We start from the raw sequence: 5,863 nt of genomic DNA, 5'->3' as shown, positions 1-5,863 counted from the left end.
GAAGAAGACAATCCCAAAGGCCCAGGAAGGGAAAGGACTTGCCCCTGGGTCCCACAGGAAGTCCAAGGCAAAGGCTGCCCAGCCAGGAGACTATCTGGCCCAGGATTCCTTCCACTTATCCCACCATCTGCACTTATCAAGGAGGCCCTGGGTGGCATAAAGGGTTAGGTGCTCGACTACTAACTGAAAGGCTGGTGGTTCAAACCCACCCAGGCCTGGCGATCTGCTTCTGAAAGGTCACTGCCATCGAAAACTCTATACAGCAGTTCTACTCTGACACACACGGGGTAGCCACGAGTCAGAATCAACTCGACAGTAACTGGTTGTACTTATCAAAGGGCGGAGACAGGGCAATCTTCATCCTCAGCTCACGGGTTAGGAAGACAGAAGGGCCTATTACTCCCTCCCACTTTCTCAGTGGCCCAGGCACCAAGTCTCAAAGGCCCGAGTATCCTCCTCTCCCCACACAAGGCCCAGTCGCTGCACCCTGTGGACTCTTCTCTTCCATGCATCCCCCACTCTCCAGCCCTGTCATCTCAGGCCTCAAGTTTTCCAGCCCATCTCCTTGCCTCCAGTCCCTGCCCCTCAGTCTAGGTTGTGAATCAACCTACATAGTCCATGATGGGAGACAGGGGAAGAGAGGAGGGGTCAGCTGCCAGGCGAGGAGCCACAGGGCGGCAAACATTTGTCGTCAGTAGTTGGAAAACATTAAAGGCTATAACCTCATGACGCCAGGATGGCCCGTCCTACCCCCTCCAGCGGTACTCTCCGTGTGTGTGCATAGCTGTGGGGTCTCCTCAGCTGGAAGGCATCCAGTCATCCATCCACCCGGATATCTCCTAAAAACTTTAAAGAGCTGGATGCTGCCCTCAAGCAGTTTACAGGGAAGTAAAGGAAATAGGATTTGTCTGGAAGCAACAAATTCAAGGTGGACGGCACTGAGAACTCACTTTAAGGAGCAATACCCGAGCACCTCCATGTGCCAAGCACTGTGCTAGAGCTAAAGCAGACCCTTCGTGTCACTGAGGAGCTCAAGGCTCAGGGAGGGAGGGAGGTGAACCAGATGATGGAGGACAGGTGGATGCTCTCCCTGGGGAGGGCACCATTCACTAAGGCAATCAAGGCAGAGCGTCTGCTCATTTCAATCTGTGTCCTTTAGACGCCCGGCCTCAGAAAACTGATGATCGTTATACGAGATGATGTCAAAGGCTCTGAGTTTTAGAGATGAAAGTGCGAGGATCACCGTCTTGGAGGAAAAGCAAGTTTCCATGAGACTGAAATCACAGCTCTGACTCTGTCTTCTGGATGCATTTAAGCAAAACGTGCAGAACACCAACTCTGCTCTCAGCACTTTCCAATATGAACTCATTTACTCCCACCAACAGCCCTCCAAGGCAGGCACAGGTCATGCTGCTGCGGAGTTGCAGAGCCCAGATATGAGCCCAGGCAGTCTGACTCCAGAGTCTGTGTCCTTAACCACTAGCTGCTGGCCCCAATGTAAAACAAGTGGAGAGAAATGTACTAGGATTTAAAATTAATTTCAGAAGATGTTATCGGCGTATTCCTTCCTGCTCCTTGTCCCTCTTCCCCACGCCCAAAAAAAAAAAAAAAAACAGTAAGCAAAGTTAAGAGTGTTCCTTGACAAATCTGGGTAGTTTCTCTTTGTGACCCTTCCAAAGAAGGTCCAATGTGCCACATGAATGAGCCAGCCTGTGTGTCTTCAAGGCTCATCATGAAGCAGTTGTGAGGGCAATAACACGCTGCATCAGGTTGCTTCATATCTCTCCTGGCCTCATTCCCCGTTTTTTCCCTCATCCTCATCTCCCTGGGCCTGACTTCCCAAATAAAGCATCAGCTTGCCACAGGACCCAGAAAACCTAAAGGACCCAGGTTACACCACCAGTCTAAGGGGCCCAAGGGAAGTCTACAAGGAGGCTCCTGGGAAAGGGATGCACCTGAGGAAATACTATCCTGCTTTGCTGGGCTTCACTGCATCTGCCCGTGATGCCTGGAGCTACTGCAGCCACTGTGTAACAACAAGGGGGGAAAAAAAAATCACTCATCTGCTAAGGATGGCCCAGGTGAAAGAGGGAAAGCATCTGGATCCTTAAGTTACTAAATCAACCAAGCCTAGATCCTTTCTACCCCTAGACTTCTTGTCTGGGAGATGAAGCACCTTTTATTGTTTGAAATACTTTTACTTGGGTCATCTATTATTGCAACCAAGAGAACACTGGTTGGCACAACAACAACAAAGCAAGGTAACTTCATTTTCACGATAATCCTCATTTTTACAGATGAAAAAACTGAAAGGCCAAATAATCTGTCCTCAGGGTCATGACGCTGGTCAGGGATGGGTAGAGCCAGGATGCAATCCACGTCTGCCAGGCTCCCAAACTCTTCTGCTGAGTGGAGAAGGAAAGACACATGCAAACACCACCCAGCAAGATGCCTAGCATGGTGGACACTTAATACTTTTTGAAAGAATAGTATCAACAGAAAGCCCATCTTTCTAAAATTTACTCCAAAGCCTAAACGTGCCTGGGGGTAAAATGGGGAGGAAGCCAGTATCCACAGATTCATACCATGAGCACCAAAGTTAATTGCAGAAAAAGGGAAGTGTTGGGGTACCACTCTCCAAGCAGTGACAGCTAGATGTGGTGACAAGAACAACCACAGCTCCTTCCCCCTCCGAAGAGGACCCAACAAGGCACTGATGGAGAAGGACTCCCAGAAAAAGCCCCCTTTGCAAGTACCCTTCCACAACTGGTCTCTAACCCAGTGGTTCCAGCCCTGATGGGGAAAGAACCAGACGTTCCACAGGCTCTGTCTCATTTACTCCTCACAACACCCTGTGCAATAGGGATTCTAATCCCCATTTTCCAGATGAGGACACTGGGGCTCACAGTACACAGCCTAAGGTCACACAGCAAAGAAATTTCTTGGCGACCATAAACTAGTCCCAGCCACAGAAGGGAGAGATGAAAAGAAGGGGACAGAGGTGCTTCTGGCTGGAGATAAAATAATCACTTTCCACTCTCTGCTTCCCATTGGGTAGAGCCAAGCCTAGTGCCAGGGGCACAGCAGGCTCCAACCAAGGTCGGCTGCTTTCTGTGTTTGACTCTCCCAGCCTTCTCCCTCCCTGGCTTCAGCAGACCCATCAATCAGAGGTTTCTGAACAAGCCCAGCCCGTGGCTAGGGCGCACAGGATCCAGAAGTCACAGTACCTGGACCCAAGCTGAATCAGAGAGCAGTGTTTGCATAAAAGACAGCAGGTGTTGTAGAAGCACTAGTCACAGTAGGCAAAAGGTGGGAACAACTCCAGTGTGCCATTCATGCCTTCTCCTGCAGCCCTGCACGGCACCAGGCCCAGGGCTTGGTGCCAAGGACACAGATGGCACTAAAGGTGACTTTCCAAGAGCCCACGGGCAAGAGAAGCACCACCCCACCACCCGAAATACTTTAAATGACAGTGCAGAGTGGCGAGGAAGCCAGGAGACACCCAGCTGTATAGTCAGGGAGGTGCTCAAGGACACGGTCAGCTTGGGACAGAGAGGGAGGGGCCCTGATGGCTTAAGAGCAACACTGCAGTAGAAGAGTGGCAGGAAATATCACCTAACGAGTGACACAGCCTGGGAATTTTATGCTAGTTGATTCTACTTACTGTAATATTGATTGAGCCCTTAACTCTGGGCCAGTCACTGCTACAGGTGTTATAGTCATCACCTCGTTTAAGCCTTCCAATAATCCCATGAGGCAGAAACTGTGCTTACCCCCATTCTACAGATGAGGAAACTGAGTCTTGGGAAAGCTAAATTCCTGACCCAGCATCTTACAGCTAGTAAGTATAAGACTCTGGCCCGGGTCTGCCTGAACCTGAAGCCCTTGATCCTTAACTATTCCCTGGGCAGTGAGCTACTTCATTCCCGGCCAAGTCTCGACTGAGACCATGAAATCCAAAGGCAAGTTCAGGGCTGCAGGTCACAGACCTCTCTGCCTGTCCAGGGCTTTGAGGGTGGGTTCCATTAGCCCATTTGAAGTGACTGAATTAAGAAGCCTTCTGCACTATTCTCAAAAACAACAGGGTTTGGGGGCACATGCACAGAGCAGCCTGGATTTTAGCAAGTGACAAAGCTGCTGGTTTTCCATTATACACGTTTCATTTTCAGGGATGGTTAATAAGTGACTGAATAACACAATGGGTAACAATAGGCTCTTTATCCTTCTAAAACCAAGCCCACACACCATATGACAATAGTTATTTTTACCCACTGACGTAATTAACCAAAATGTGAACAGCTTCAAGCAATTTTTAAAATCAAACAGCATTTTATGGGATTCGGGGCGTGCACAGATTTCAAATCTGAAAGGCCATCATTCTTTCTGTCCCTCCTTTACCCCCTTATGAAATGTATACAACAGCTCCCTGCAAAACTGGCCCCTGGAAGGTAAATCACTGATCACGAAAAGGGCAGACAGGGGGAGGCCCTACCCCAATGAACCCAGAAGCCAGGCAACAAACGTCACGACAGGAAACTTCCCAGAAGGCAGGTATGGAGGTGGGGGAGGCCTGGGTACCTGGCATCCGTTTCCACCCTAGAATCCAAAAGGCAGGGGATACGCAGGCCAGCAGGCAGGCACAGGGCTCCCACAGCAAACAACAACCAGAAAGCAAGGTGAGAAGGCTGGCTTGCTCTGCCTCATTTGCAATGAACAACTCTCTCTGAACACAAATGCTAACATCAAGAAAGGACTGCAAGACTGGAGAAACCCCAAGAGTACTGCCCCCAGCCACCTGTTTAACTCAGTACTGAAGTCACTCCTGAGGTTCACCCTTCAGCTAAAGATTAGGCAGGCCCATAAAACAAAACGAGACTAAATGGGCACACCGGCACAGGGGCAAGGACGAGAAGCCAGGAGGGGACAGGAAAGCTGGTAATGGGGAACCCAAGGTCGAGAAAGAAGAGTCTTGACACGACGCAGGGCTGGCAACCAATGTCACAGAACAACATGTGTATTAATTTTTTAATAAGAAACTAATTTACTCTGTAAACCTTCATCTAAAGCACAATTTAAAAAGAAAAGAAAGGACTGCGGAAAAGGGTCAGAATAATCCATAATTCTGTAACCTAAAAATACCAGGTGAAGCTAGATGGAAGGGATGAGCATGACCCACCCTGGAACATCCAATTGGCTCATCTCCCGCCTCCTGGGGCAATTGGAGGCAAGATGAACTATTCCAACTACACAGAGAAAGCAGTAACCAGAGGGGCTATTTTGGTGAGGCTACACACACTTTGAGATCCAGAGCTGAGGGTGACCTTGGAAATCCCAGGCCAGAAGTTTCCATGGGTATTTTTAGCAGCAGAAACTATTTTTTCACAAGGAATTTGATGAAGAACTACATATATAGAGTTCCATATTTCATGTATACATCCATATATGTATGTGTGTATGCATATGTATATTTAGATAACAGCCAGTTTTTTTCATTATGTATTTATTTTTAAAGTTCAAGTTACCCTATATCTTATTTTGAAATGTAACTGATGTATGACCAAGTTGAGATGCTGGTGGTCGCCAGCGTATTAAATGATGGCATAACACATATTTTGGGCAAGTGTTTTCATTACAATTTCAAACACAGCCAATTTGAGTGGTTGTTTTTAATGAAATGCAAAGCAAACACTGCTGCACTCAAAGAATACAGTTTGAAAACTAGTGATGTACCCTTTGACTTTATGAAGGAAGAAGGTGAGTCCCAGAGAGGTTGAACAACTTGAGCAAGATCACACAGCATTGAGACGAAGGCGCAAATCTCCAGACTTATCAGCAGGGCTCGTCTCCACAATTCAGGAGAAAG

Source organism: Trichechus manatus, unplaced genomic scaffold (genome assembly GCF_000243295.1).
Source record: "Trichechus manatus latirostris isolate Lorelei unplaced genomic scaffold, TriManLat1.0 scaffold00191, whole genome shotgun sequence".
Taxonomy (NCBI): domain Eukaryota; kingdom Metazoa; phylum Chordata; class Mammalia; order Sirenia; family Trichechidae; genus Trichechus; species Trichechus manatus.
Note: the sequence above shows the minus strand (reverse complement) of the source record.